The sequence below is a fragment of the Sapajus apella genome, unplaced genomic scaffold, assembly GCF_009761245.1.
Source record: "Sapajus apella isolate SASKATOON/1434 unplaced genomic scaffold, GSC_monkey_1.0 scaffold2, whole genome shotgun sequence".
NCBI classification, from domain to species: Eukaryota; Metazoa; Chordata; class Mammalia; order Primates; family Cebidae; genus Sapajus; species Sapajus apella.
The window spans coordinates 4,589,983-4,603,420 of record NW_022436942.1 but is presented as its reverse complement, the minus strand read 5'-3'; the positions used below and the strand labels follow the sequence as shown (position 1 = coordinate 4,603,420).

The window sequence follows — 13,438 nt, the reverse complement described above, 5'->3', positions numbered from 1 at the left end:
TACTGGTAACAAGGAAAAATAAAACAGCTAATAAGAACAACCAAAGTTTTACAGGGAGTTTAGCAGACTCTGGATCCTAGCCAAATTCCATAGCAGCCCAGAGTTTTTAGCTGAGTCCCAAAAACGTGAAGGCAGAGTCAATGCTCCTCTTGCATTTCCTAGACACAACTCATAAAATGATAGGTCCTTTTTAATGTCTAAGAATCTTGTTTAGTTTTCATTCTGCTCAGCAACATAATCTTCAGACTGAGAAAATGCCTGTCCAATCCCATCAACTGCAGTACATAACATTTTAGCATCAAAAGTCCTGGAACCGCACACCTCAGGGTCAGGCCAGCAGACTTTCCCAATGCGATCTCATTCAAGGAATTGTGACTAGCTAATGACTTAGTTTGCTTAGGTTATCTAGATATCACCTGAATGCCAGCTACTGAGAATAAATCTCCTGTGTTTCCATGTGCTAAAATAATTCCTCCATTCACATACTCAATGGCATTTCGTCTAGTCACAGTTAAAGCACCTCCCTGTTGACAAGGCATTTTCTCGAAAGTTTCTGCAGACTATTTGTCCACACTGTACATACCTGTTCAGTCCATTCCCTGGGAAGTTGCTTTTGCCACAGCTTCCTCCTTAAAAATATTCCTACACCCATGCTGGTTTTGTATCTGTTCAGTTCAAATTTAGATTCATTGGTACTTTTCCACAGTTACATTTCTTGGTCGATTGATGTTTCCTTTTATTTATTCTGAAGTTTTCGACGTAAGACAAACAGGAATACCACCTTCTAAAATTACTACTATCCTACCATCCTCCGATGGAACATTAACGGGAAGCAATATTCTCCAAAGCTGTGAAGCATACACTGCCCTAAATTACATTGCAGTCGCTGCCCTGAGCTCACACATTTTTGAATAGAAAGGCTCCCAGGGATCTCTCTGTACTGACTGCATTTACTGCTTTAAAATATTTTTAACCCAGACGCTGAAGTGCCAGCCTTGCAGTTCCTCATGCTAATCCCAGCTTGGGTGGCTGTTCTGAAGGGAAAGCATTCAAAACATTGTAACAGTGCATCAACTTTGACCCTTTTCACTTACACATGAGACTCTTAAAAAAAGTTTGAATTCCAGAGGGAATCACTGAACTTTGACATGCTTAAAATTAGTTTTGTTTTACTGCCTTCACGGTGACTCAACAGGCCAATTTTCCAGACACTTAAGACGTTTCTGCCCCTGAAGATTTCAGTTCAAGTCCACAGCTATGTTTGCCAGTCAGATCAGAACACTTTGTCCCAGGGTTTCAAGCAACAAATTCCCAGATCTCCATCTCTCTGCCAGATGTTGGCATTACTTGGTATTAAGCTGGATCTAAACACACACAGACACACACACACACACACACACACACACACACACTATACACACTAAGAAGACAGGCTGTAATATTTTTTCTTCTACTTAGAGCCTTTTAAGAAATCAAGTTTTCCACTCAAAATTCAGTCATGGGGAAATGTTTATCAGGATTATGTAAACATTACTTACTAGCCTAACTCCTACACACTAAAACTCTTAACTCTTTTGATTAGCAGTACTATGACATCTTTAAAATACAGTCTTTCTAAATCTATGTTTATCAGTGGGGAAAAAGCATGCTGGGATTTTATTTTCTAATCTGAAACAGATTTTAGAAATTGTTAATGAAAGATTACCATATCACAAATGAACAATATCACATTGTTAGATTTTCTCTCAATAGAATTTCAAATATGGCATTTGTTGTCAATTCATGGCAATTAATAAGTAACATCAATTTACCAAAAAACTAAAGGTATAGTACATGTTCAGTTTGATTTAGCCCCTCAGAATTGATCCCCCCCTTTAAGCAAACAAAACTTTACAAAAACAAATTAGCCAATTTCATTAATATAAACCAACATGTTAAAAAGAACAAAGTACCTATAAGTTTGGAACAAGTGCCACATAAATCCTGTGCTTTAAAATTTTTAGAAAAGTCAAATACATGCATTCTGATAAGAAAAAAAAAAAGGGTAGTATGAAGCCAGAAAATAAAGAAATTTTAACACAGGGAGTAAACCAGGATAAAATAATTACTATAACACAGATTAGTGTATATAAATCACATACCATGTTAAACAAGAAGTCTTTATTGTCTCCAACTGTTGAGTTACCTATATTGAAAGGTGATGTTACAAAAGCATGTTTCAGAGCTTCATGTTCAAACACTGGTTTACACTTAAATCTATCAACTTTCAAAAAGCTACCAATGACATTCTTAAAATACAGACATTTGATTCCTATTGTACATTAAAGCTGGAAGTCAGACATTACAAAGATGGTACAGAAACTGACCACAGCAAAATTATCTTTCTAATTGTCTCCTCTCCTTAATACTCAGAAAAGAAAAACTTCCCACCTAAGTCTCTCGGGCAAACATTTCTTTCATTTCGTACATATTTAAGAAGAAACACAATAAAGATGTTCAAAGTGGGAAGAAATGGTGAACTTCTGGATACATATATTAACATAGTCCTACTTCATTTTCATTTTACCCATAAGTCATTCAACACATAAACACTGAATGACCACAGAGTTCTTAAGAAAACATTTGGAATTCATTCCAGTTATTTTACATTTCAAGCACATGTAACCATATGGGTTCTTTACTGATGGCTAAGAAAACAATTTAAAAACTACTAATAGTTTTGAAAACTGGATCAATTATTTATATGAAGAGGTGAACTGAAATGAAAATTCCAAGTGCTACCAACCTACTAGGGCCTTCAAATGACATAAAAATTAATATGAATCATGTAAGATGCTGATGAATACACATAACTTACAGATCAGACAGTCAATGGCAGTATTTAAATAAAATTATACAGAGATGTTCCCATGTAAGGACCTTATCTGAAGAATCTGCCAACATAGGATTAGCACTGTAGTTGCTTAATCCTTTAATTGTTTTAATAATAAAGTATACTGCTAATTATGTAAGGCTTTTGGCCTTGCATTCCAAAAGATGTATTCACATTTTCTTTGTATACGTTGTAAAAATTAATGTACACTTAAAAAGATAATGTGACTTTTTTAAACAAACACACCTTGTCACCTAAGTTCAAATGTATTTTACCGTGTTCACGGTTGCCTCAGAACACCACTCACTTAAAAATCAGCCATTATTCACAGTATTTTTCTCTTCATTTGAAACTGTTTTCTAAGTCTGTGCACACACAGGCAGGCACACTCACTTCTAAATATCCTCAATGGTGACAAATTTCATAATTTGAAAGTCAATTTTAGCCATTTTCATCATTTCAGAGAGACATTTATAGCCAATTCTGGTGAATAAAAAAAAGATGATGAATCTTGGTATAAAATGCGATTAGAGAGTAATGAGATGGATGTTTTAGTCAGGCTTGCAAATAATTCAAAAGACAATTTTGAGAGAGGAAGTTTTTCCAAAATGTTTTGAACAATGGCATCATTGGAAAAGGGGTTTTGCTTCTCTGGGTGACAATTTTGAAAACGACATTAATATGAATGCATAAATTATGATGCAATTGTTGTTTGCAAAAATCAAACTCTGTACTTTTCAATCATACCCTGCAAATATTAAATAGAGCAAATCTACATATTTCCTTTAGATGACTATGTATGTGTATGCTGAAGCTTCCATTGGGTAAAACCAACCATAAGTTGATTTGCAAAATAGTATACATAATATAAACTTAACATAACTATTTTAATCTTTCAAAAAAGATGGCATGCAATTTTTTTAAAACCTTATTTTCATTGTCAGATATTTACAACAAGCCCCAATCTGTAGGCTTCTATAAACTTTTTTCTCCTATTAACAGTAAAAATCTGGCAAGAGCTCACTGTGGGATTATGCACAAAAGCTGCAAATTTAAACAAGGTGTGATCTTACACTTTTTCACACATTATTGTATCATGCTGCACCAGAACTCTAATGTATGCACAGTTCCAAAATAGCTTGGATTATTACTGCACAGCCTTGAAAACTACTAATATTCTGATGAGAGCACCTTTCAAAAGCTGCTCCTTTAATATTACACTCTGGTAAAAGGTTGCTTTCATTATTTGTATTTTACAATGGAAAAAAAAATGAAGAAGTGTCCATGACATTGCATTACAATTCTGAGGCTTTATTTTTTAGTAGACCTTCATAGTTATAAAAGTTGTTTCATCAATCTGACTATGACAATGGGACTCAATACTATTTAATCGACTCAATTATGGAACAAGTGTGCTTTTTCCTTAGCTGCCCTACTTTCCTTTAAGTCGCATTTGAATTATTGATGAAATTGCAATAAAGCATTTCTTTGTTACACATAGTTTAGAAGTAAAGAAGGATGTTTCATGGTTAATTTTTAGCCTCACAGGGATAAAATAAACATACTTGTTTTCCTTTCAAAGAAAGTCAATAGCATGGTACAAGCTTAAAAGAATGACTTTTCTTTTTTTCCCTATTGTTTTGAGAACATAATGTGCTGAAACAGTGAACAGAAATACAAATGTAAAAGCAGAAAAGGGTAAAAGAGTAGAGTATGGAAAAGTCTGTTCCAGGTCTTCCTGGGTGATAAAAAGATTTAAACTATGATAAATTTAGGCTCTGCTTTCCCTCTAGTATTTCAAAGACCCATTTAGTCACATAGCAGGCCACGAAGAACAGTACAATGGGTAGTTTGCAGAATAAGGACATTTCTTATTTAGGCTACTCTGATCACTACCTGATGTCCGTTTATTCCTTTTTCCAAACGACAGCCAGAGTAATCTTTTTAAATCGCAATTCTGAATATTTTCATTACTCTCCAATGCTTTTATGATTAAAAACCCAAAGGCTTAAGAGTACCAACAAGACTCTACATGATATGACTGCTGCATCCTCCAACCTCATCCTTCACAGCCTTGGTCCTTCTTTTCTGTGCCCTGCCCACACCGCTCTCCTCGTCCGTTAACAGCCAAGCTTTAGCCCATTGCAGAGATTTGTATGTGCTGTTCCCCAATCCCTACTCACCCACAACTTCTCCACCTAGTTGACCTTTAATGCTTTTCATACCATACCCCAAATGGCTCATCCTCATGAAAGCCTTCTGGGACTTCCAAAATAAATCCAGCTACTCTATATCTCCTTATAGCTGCCTGTACTTTTCTTCCATAATACACTCGATAGCACTTATCACTATACATATTTATAGTACAACGTTCTTAGCCAACCTACATTCCCCAAGTTGCCAGAGAAACTAAAGTGCTCCATTTCTTCTGCAAAGTATACAATAGGCCTACGTGGCACCCTAATAGCAAAAAGGCTCCTCTACTAACCCACACAATCCTGCTCTCACCACTTTGTCTGTTTCACCCCAAGTCTGTTTATGTCATTTGTTACTATAATCATATACATTAATTAAATATGACAAAATTAGGGAAATATAAGGGCCAAAATGAATGTTTTATTGACACCAAATTGCATGCTTTGGAAAGAATAAAGGCAAACTGTTTATAAAAACCACCATATTAGGTGTCAACTTCATAACATTGGGATGAAAACTTTTTAAAACTAGCAAATTCTGCACTTAGATTGTTTGCTAAATGCCTTTAGGCTCTCCTGCCATTTTTAATAAATCAAAACTAAGAACTGTTCAATATATATTAAGGGTGTGGCTTAGCCAAGAAGATAATAAGAGTCATTACTCAGGAGACCCATACTTAAGTCTGAGTTCTACACCAATTACTTGCCAAATTGGTAAGTATCGATGAACAATAAAACACTGATAAATTAATAAAGCAACACAAGTTAAAAATAATGAAATGTTTAATGTAAATACCATTTATTTAAGATTCTATGCATTCATGATTTTTAAAAGAATGAACAATCCAGCTACCAGTCGCAACAATACTGGAGGACAGAGCATCTCTCTAGGCTATTGGTATGGTCAGCTGACTCACCTCCATCTTCCTCACTAGACTGAAAGCTCCATAAGGGCAGGAACCAAATCTCTTCTGCTTACCATTGTAACCCCCTTACTCAATTCATACATGACCAAAAATGGACTTTCAATAAAAAATGTTTGAATGAATGAATAAGAAGTTAAGATTAATAAAATACAACATTGTTTATTTTAAATTACTATGAAGATCAACACGTGGCTGGTCATGGTGGCTCACATCTGTAATCCTAGCACTTTTGGAGGCCAAGGCAGGAGGATCATTTGAGGTCAGGAGTTTCAGACCAGCCCAGCCAACATGGTGAACTCCATCTCTACCACAAAATACAAAAGTTACCCAGGCATAGTGGCATGCGTGTGTGGGCTAAGCTACTCGGGAGGTTGAGGTGGGAGAATCACTTGAACCTAGGAAGCAGAGGTTGCAGTGCAGTGAACTGAGATTACACCACTGCACTCCAGCCTGGGCGACAGAGTGAGACTTGTCTCGAAAAAATTTTTAAAATCAATATGCAAATGCAAATAGTTATAAAGAAATTAATAACAAATAAGAATAGAGTCACTTGAAGAGTTCAAGTCATAATATTTTTCTGAGAGACAGTCTACACTCTTCACTAAACAATGGAAAGATCATTTGTACATATAGTTTTAAAGAATCTTAATTTTTATTATTTTAAAGATAGCATGCTAGCACAACAAGGTTCTGCCTTTTAACTTATTAACTATATTTAAGATTATGTGATTAGGTTTCCTTGGGGACTGAACCATGATTACCATATCCTTATTAAGATATCTATATACTGGTTCCAAATCCAGCTACCTTTTAATTTTACCTATAATGAAAAGTAATCATAATGCTACCTGAAATGTATTTATCACCTTTCTTCCAAGAAATTTAAAGCAGACAATATCTGTGAGTAGATACTGTTAAATATAAAAAAAGAGAACATAGCTGAAATGGATTTTTATTAGCAAAATAAAAGATTTTAATAAGGAAGCTATGTTAAGTTCAGGTACAAGATGACTCCAGGATAATTCTTATAAACGAGGCTGAGTTTTACCAGAAAAATGCGTATAAACATTTAAAACTCCAAAAAGAGGGGAAAGAAATTATTGTATTTATGGATGGTATTGTCTTTTCAGTTTTTCTATTGCAGAGATGACACTAATAAAGATATCTTTTCATTATTGCAGTTAACTGATTTATATAGTAATAAATCTGAAAAAAAATAAAACAATGAAAGAACATTCAAAGCATTCTGGGATATAAGGCAGGATATGGGTCGTAAATTAGTGCCAGATATACAGAGGGGTAATAGTGTCAGTGTGGCCCCAACCTTTTAGTTAATTGTGAGGAATTGCTAAACAGGAGGAAACGCTAAGTCATTATGACCCTGGCTAGTGCAAACATACACACAGATATACACGCGCATGCATACACACACACATTTCCTCCATGATTTCAAAAAACATTTTAAAGCATCCCAATTCTATTCTAAAACCTAATTTTTCTTCAGTTCACTTTTTTAATGCTTGGAGCTCATACTACTTCATTTAAATAGCTGCATAAGTCAACCCCATTAATTTGCCAAATTTTGCCTACAATGCACTTTGTCCCCATTTAGTACATAACTTACGCTTTAGAAATCTAGTTCAGTAGTATTCAAAGTGGGTGCAAAAAGAAGAAAAATCCAATGGCATATTAGAAGAAAATATTATAGCTTCTAATTACATTTCTCATTTTATAGGTATTCTTTATTTCCTCTTTATCTTATCCCCTTTCTATGTATTTGCCATGAGTAGAGTAATATATTTTTTATTGAGGGTTTACATAGATGATCAGAAAAATTAGGCAAGTACTGACTTAGATGCCCACCTGGGAACCTCAAAAATCCTAGGACTACACTTCCTGACTGATTACCTCTTGTCCACTGAGCAACACTATACCCAGTACACAGAGACCCCATCACCGCTACCATATGTCTAGGTCCAACCAGCTGTCCTACCACCAATTAAAATGTTACCTTGACATGGGGAGGGGAACATCACACACTGGGGTCTGTTGGAGGATGGGGGAGCTAGGGAAGGGACAGCAGGGGACAGGGAGGTTGGGGAGGGATAACACTGGGAGAAATGCCTGATGTAAGTGATGGGAGGGGATGGAAACAGCAAACCACCATGGCATGTGTGTACCTATGCAACAATCCTGCAAGATCTGCACATGTGCCCCAGAACTTACAGTACAATAAAAATCAATCAATCAATCAATAAAATGTTGCCTTGGTTTCATTCCATAAAGAAATTTTTCTCCAAAGCCAGAAATTGAAGATGATCTACAAGGTTTTATTTGTTAATCTAATCACTAATAGATTGCCACTGGGGCCCTCATTTTCACAACAGGAAGAAGTTAATGTTAATGCTCTACTCTCTTGTTTCACCATTTTGGCACACATAACAGTTTTCATGTGCTTGAGGAAATGGATTATAAATTGCACTGTCTAATATTTAGCTAAATTAACCCTCATGAAATGGACAAGGGGTTTAAAAAGATTTCCTTCTAAAAAAAAAAAAAGGACAGATTTTCAAGTAATACTAATAATGCAAACATAAGTGAACCCAGGAAAATGGCAGAATTGCATCTCATGGACCAAGTGCTAGCTCTTTGGCATCTGCATTTTAGAATTCTAAAAAATAGAGAAGTTATCAGAAAGGTTGTTTGCAGTGGTGTGGTGCCCAGCGGCACGTGCTGTGCCAGCCGCCAGGAGTATTGACTGCTGGAGGCTCCCAGCTCAGTGCCTTACCAAGAATAGCCCTAGATTACTGTTGTGGCCCCTCCACAGGGATGGCCCACATCCCACCCGGATGTTCAATTGCAATCACCTGGCTCTGGGTCTCCTTTCAGAACATCTCTGAACAGCCATCCAGTTCCAGAGCTTCCCATGGGCAAGCTGAAGCCTCAACTGCATCACAGTCAACATCTCCTCCTGTCTGTCCTTTTCCCTCACCCCCTCACAGGTGGTGTCCCTGCAAACCCTCCCAGAAACTCACTGCATGCAAATCTACATGGCAGAGTAGGTCTCCAGGAAACTCTGACATGGCTGTTAGAGCTACCATCGTTCAACCTGGACCCTGCTCTCAGTGTTTATTGGGCCCTGAATATTAACTAAAGTAGCAACACATGTACATAAACTGTGAATGTCTGTGTGTTTCTGGGCATGTGCGTGTATTCTGGGGGATCTGTGCTCTAACAATTTGCCTGATGGAGTACCCCTAAAATATTAATACGTCACTGGAAGTGCAAAGACAGCATTTTAACTGCTGACCTAAGGAGCTAGTTTTCCATTTTTTGCTCACTCTGTCATTCATTCACAAGTAAAACATACCCCATTACTTAACAGTGTAAGTTTCCCCATGGCCTACATGACAGAATCTAGTGCATATGAGTCTGTAATAAAAAGATCACCTTGATCTAACCCCTGCCTACCATCACAGCCTCATCTCAGCCAGTCCTGCCCTGACTAACACCAAACTATCTGTAATTCCACGAACACAACATGCTATCTCTCACTGCCACACCTCTTCACTCAGATTGTCCTCTCTTCTTGGAACACACTCCCACTTTCTCAGAGCACCACCTCTTGCCTTGCTTAGCTGAACTCATAGCCTTAGTAAGGATAGGTTGGTGGGAGCAGAATGTCCAAGGGCAGGGAATAAGTGGCTGCTTCATCTGCACAAAAGGTAAAAAATCTAGCGGATGAAAAGTTGGTGAACCTTTCATCACCTGAATCCAACAACTGTAAATTCTACCAGGAATAAAATTGTCCTTGCACGAGGGCTGACTTCCCCCAGGGCCCGCTCTGGATATGCCACATACCCGGTAAACCACGGCTCAGGAATTCAGTAAACACGGAGTACTTCCGGTAAAACTTTGGAAGATTTGGGCATAGGCCTTTATTAACTCCAGGAAACAAAATAAGTTGTATTTTTTTAAAAAAAGGCAAAGTAATCAGTATGTAATATGCTCAGGAATACACAGACAATTTTTACATAGTCAAAGTAAGTGTGTTACTGAACTGATTTAACAACAAAAAAAGAAATTATATTGGAACAATCAGAGAAAAAATGTGTGGTTTTAGGAAGCAGACGTAGGACGAGTATAGTATAAGGAGCCACATAGTGGAAGTCAACTGATATCTAACATTTTTTTAATCAAAAAAAAGTAGTAAACATTTCACTTAGAAATACAGAATTGAAAGTAGTAGGAATGGAGTGGGCAGAGTTGTCAGTAGGACAAAAACACTCTCTTATTATTAGCCTTGGGTTTTATATTATGTGCACACATTATTTTAATAGGTACTTAACTGATTAATAAAATACCCAGCTCAGGCATCAATTATCTTAGAAAACCTTCCCCAACCTCTCTTCGGTGCTCTCAAAATATTCTATCTGGGGTTATCTCTTTACCACTATACTTACCACAATAACAAATAACCAGTTTCTGTTACTAGCTCCCCTATCAACTTGAAGTTCTTACAGACAAGTATCAAAATTTATTTAGACAGTATTCGTATCCCCTGGCAGAAATGAGACTTAAATTCAAATCTGAATTCAACAAATATTCACCGAGGTACAAGTAGACAAAAGTAGTAATAAGACACAGGGTTCTGACTTCACGGAATTAAGTTTAAACCATAAACTGTTATTGTATGCTGGGATTCATTATGTGCCAGAGATTATTTTAAGTACTTTGCATTCATTCTATCATTAATTCCTCATAATGGTTTTATAAAGTAAATATAATTATACCCATTCTGCAGATGAGGAATCAGACTCAGAGGGCTTAAGTAAATAACCCAGCTAGAAAGGAAACTCCAAAACAGCAGTGTAATATTGAGCTACAGCATTGATATCCCTTGACACAAACTCACAATATATATCTCTCAGGAGACAAGACATGCTCAGGACATGACTACAATACGCTACGATAGATGTCAAAAGCCATAAAGGTAGTTAAGATCAGAGTGAGAGATATTCAGCTAGTATATTCGATGAGAATGCCGGGAAACAGTAAAATTTAATTTGTAAATTAAGGGATGGGTAGGATTTTAGAATATCTATATGAGGGAGAAGAGTCGTACAAAAGGAAGACATAAAGAGGCGAAGGCAAATATGTATACGTAGACAGTAGGCACTATATGTTCTGTGTCAAATTTCTCCCTACCAGCAGAGTCCCTGGGAACTAGGAGTATGAATTTAAGCACCTACTTTTTAAAGCTGTGAAACATGGAAACAATGGGAGATTACCAGTGGGAGCATCTCAGTTGGTTAGCGGAATGGGGATGAAGTGTGGTACGAAGCATCTGACACAGCGTGTTTGTTTCCGAAATCCTTCCTCTTGCCTTCCTCTCTAACACTACTGCCACAGTCCAAGCCACCATGTTTCTCTGTGTGAATCATTTCAATAGCCTCCTTTCCAGCTCACCCAAATCCATTCATTCCTGCCTCTCTGAAATGTGATCCACAGGCTATAGGCACAAATTGTATTGTCCTCTTGAGAAACCTCAGTGAGTTTTTCATCACCCTTATTATGAAGACTCAATTCTATAACATAGCTGGGAAGGCTTAATGATCTGATCCCAATGTCGCTCTACAACCCCATCTCCATCGATTTCCCTTCCACTCTGCTTTACCCACGCTACCCTTCTAATTCTAAAAACACACTCTTTTCCCTCCCTCTTGGAACCCTTACACGTGCTATTCCTTCCACCTTGAAAGATTTTTTTCTCCTGTCCTCATTACCTCATTAGCCATCTTTAAAATGTGACATCTTCGTGGACTCATCCTCTAATTGCTCCTCCCCCAAATACATCAGAAACCTCTCTCGTATGCTGTATAATCTTCTGTGAAATACAGTTCCACAATTTGCAATCATAAATGATAATTATTTGATTGAAGTTTATCTTCCCTAGTAGACTTTAATTCCCTGTGTGCAAAATATATGCCTGTTTCACACACCACTGAATCTTTAGCATTTAACATGGTGTCTGGCTCATAGTAGGTGCTCCATAAATATTTACTGATTACTGAATGAATGAAGAAACAACAAAAAAAGAGAAAGCAAAAATAGAGAGCAAAGTGGATTGGGAACCGAGGAAAATCAGTTGATGAGGAGATTTAAAGCAGATAGAAGAAGTAATCCTGGAAGAAATCCAGGGCCAGGTGTCAGAAGTGGCTTTTGTGCAATGGCATGGCTTCTGCATGAGCATTCTGAGAAGAGTTAATAGGGCTGACATGTTGCAGATAGTATGGGGGTCATCGGAGAAGCTCTGTTCAGCTTGAGCCAGATCACAAGCAAATTATTCTTGAAAGGAAAGTCTCAAACATGAGCCTGAAAAGACAGAATTGGAGACATTGCAGAGCCCTTAAAAACCAGACTTCAGAATCTTAGTCACATCCATGTGTGGTAGGCACTCTGAATGTTTGAGAAATATTTCTAAATATTAATAGCATGTCAGGAGGATTGGCCTAATAGCAGTAAATAGAGCAGACTAGGGACAGATACTAGTTTGGGGAACTTTGCAGTGATTCAGGGTGAAAGAGGTGAGTATAGAAGAAAGGGGAAAATGCAAGCATCATTTTGAGGATGACTTAACAGGACTTAAAATATGTTTTGTATGTTACAATGAGCAAGAGCCCAGACTTCAGCATCAGCCCACTCTGTGTTCAAATCTCAGCTATGCCACTTGCTAGCTACGCTACTTTGAGCAAGCTCAGTCTCCTTGGCTGTGTAATGGGACAGCATCTGTACCTATGTCAGAGTTATTAGGAAAATTCAATAAAAATAAACTGCTTAGCACAATGTCTAACAACAATAATTTATCAATCAACATCAATGTCAACTGTGCTTTCAAGTGAGACAGGAGCAGGGCCGACATGATGGTATGCCAGGGAGGAAATGGTTTTTGGTGGACAGGTCTTGATGTCATAAGACGGCCACCTATGCTGTTAACTCCTGTCTTGGCTTCTGCCGATCTTCCTTATAACCCATTTACCTTTCTGGCTTCTGCTCTGGACTCAGGCCAAACACAACCTCCACTGACCCCTTTAGAGACCTCATCTTTCAAACAGTTTGAGCCATTTCTAAACTTTTGCCTGCGACATTTATTTCCAACTTGCCCTCTTATTCTAACCCTGCCCCCTAGAAGCAACCCTAGATACTAAACTCCACGGCTAAATACACCACTTCTCTCTTCTGAAGAAATGTCAGAAAGATTATTTTGAAAATAAGTGCAAAGTTAAACTTTCTTTCTTTCCCTTTCCTTCTTTCTTTTCTTTCTTTCTTTCTTCCTTCCTTCCTTCCTTTCTTTCTTTCTTTCTTTTCTTTCTTTCTCTCTCTCTCTCTTTCTTTCTTTCTTTCTTTCTTTCTTTCTTTCTTTCTTTCTTTCTTTCTTCTTTCCT

General features: G+C 37.3%; 1 protein-coding gene across 9 annotated transcripts in view; it reads right to left on the bottom strand.

Moving 5' to 3' along the window:
* Positions 1–13,438, bottom strand: part of SOX5 (SRY-box transcription factor 5) — a 1,011,218-nt gene that overhangs the window by 985,532 nt on the left and 12,248 nt on the right. Inside the window, exon 1 of one of the 9 annotated variants that reach the window (XM_032284217.1) lies at positions 584–6,156. The exons of the other annotated variants lie outside the window; for them this stretch is intronic. The gene's annotated coding sequence lies outside the window, so the exon portion shown is untranslated. Of the gene's footprint in view, positions 1–583; positions 6,157–13,438 lie in introns of those variants that run through there. 9 annotated transcript variants of the gene reach the window in all.